This window comes from Frankliniella occidentalis, unplaced genomic scaffold (genome assembly GCF_000697945.3).
Source record: "Frankliniella occidentalis isolate FOCC.00 unplaced genomic scaffold, Focc_3.1 Scaffold229, whole genome shotgun sequence".
NCBI classification, from domain to species: Eukaryota; Metazoa; Arthropoda; class Insecta; order Thysanoptera; family Thripidae; genus Frankliniella; species Frankliniella occidentalis.
Window position 1 is genome coordinate 162,633 of NW_026267355.1, and position 1,701 is coordinate 164,333.

Sequence of the window (1,701 nt, forward strand, 5' to 3'; positions counted from 1 at the left end):
TCGCTAGGGTCGCGACTGTAATTTTTGATTACAGACCTGTCACTGTTAAAAAATCCTACAGGAAATTTTACAGTTTGCCCTGTCAATATGTCGCTACGGCCGCGACTGTAATTTTTGATTACAGTCCACTCCGTACAGGACGTACTGTAACTTCGCAAACCGCCTTTTTGGTCAACACAGCACTAAACTTCAACTCTGACGAACAGCCCATATCATAACAGTCTGGCCTGTACATAAAATGTACAGGACGGACCGTAGTCAAACTGTAATTCCTTACAGCATTTTTAACAGTGGTGTAGATGCGGGACGCCGAGACGTCGCCTCACCCGCCGACCTCTGGTGCCGGATGGGTTGCCTACCGCGCTCGGCGGCTCTGCCCGCCAGCCGCGGATGGGTTGCCTACCCTGCACGGCGCGCAGGGGCCCAGGCTGCCGGCCTGGACCTGGACGAGCGCAGAGCCCGCTGTTTGAGAAGCGCCCCTGCCGCGCGGAACCCGTGCACGCGAGCAGCGCGTGGAGCACCCTTATCGCCCGGCCCGGTCGGCACGCGGAGCCTTGGTGAAGCCTGCGTGCCTGGCCACGGCCTGGCCGTGCGAGGACTCGGGTCACTGGAGAGTAAGTAGAGGAGCCTCGCATTACACAGGGGACCCATATGGGACCCCACAGCCTGGCCCCGAGCCGCGCCTGGCTTGCCGGAAGCTCTTGATAAGCACACTGGCGCTGCACAGCGCCGCACAGTGATGTCACATCTATTCCGATCACCCCTTTATTCTCTCCGCGACATGCTCCAGCATATTGACCATCACCATCACACCGCCCTCTCCCCACCGCAGCCGCAGTGTTTCCGTGTGACCCTTCGGGGGTGGCGGGCATGGCGCGTGGGTGCGAGGGGGTCGGGGTGGCGGCCCCGGCCATGCACGTGGAGAATATGTGGGACAGTTCGGAAATGAAGACGTGATAGTGGCTCCTGCCGAAACGGCGCTTCCATCTCGCGTCTTTTCCACCCCACCTCCCTTATAAGGGAGGGAGAGTAAGCTTACTCTCAGCTGAGCGTAGCAAGGCTGAAAAGTAGGATTTTTTGTCAAATTTTCCGGCCCCTCAACATTTAGATTGTTAGAATAAGTATTCAAATAAAGACCTAGCCTACACTCCAAAATTCTTGCCAAGAATTTTGAAGCATTTTAAGGAAGTTTGCATTGCAAACTATTTTCTTTGTAAGTTGCGAAGAAAGACTTTGCAAGGTTACGATCTAATCGGATCTAATTCTTTGCATGGTTACGAACAATTTTCTTCGTAAGGTGCGAAGAACTAGTTCGCAATGTGAAGCATTTAGTTCGCAATGCAAAGCATTTAGTTCGCAATGCAAAGCATTTTAAAACGCTTTAAAATTCTTTAAAATGCAAAGAATAGTTCTTCGCTGGCTTTTAACAGTGTATCTAAAACGGGAACAGGAACAGGAACGAAAAGAAAATGGGATTCTTAGTACTACAGAACGAATCATGGTACATGATTTTAGAAAATTAATAATAAGATTATGTTCGACGAATATAGAATATACCACCAGGTGTCTGATTAAACCCGCTCACTTCTGATCCTCAAGATTTGTCAGTCACGAGGGGGCCACCACTCCCGTAATCCTGTGTACAAGTGCCTGGGATTACACCAGTAATCCCTCGTAATCTCGCGTAATCCCACGTAATCT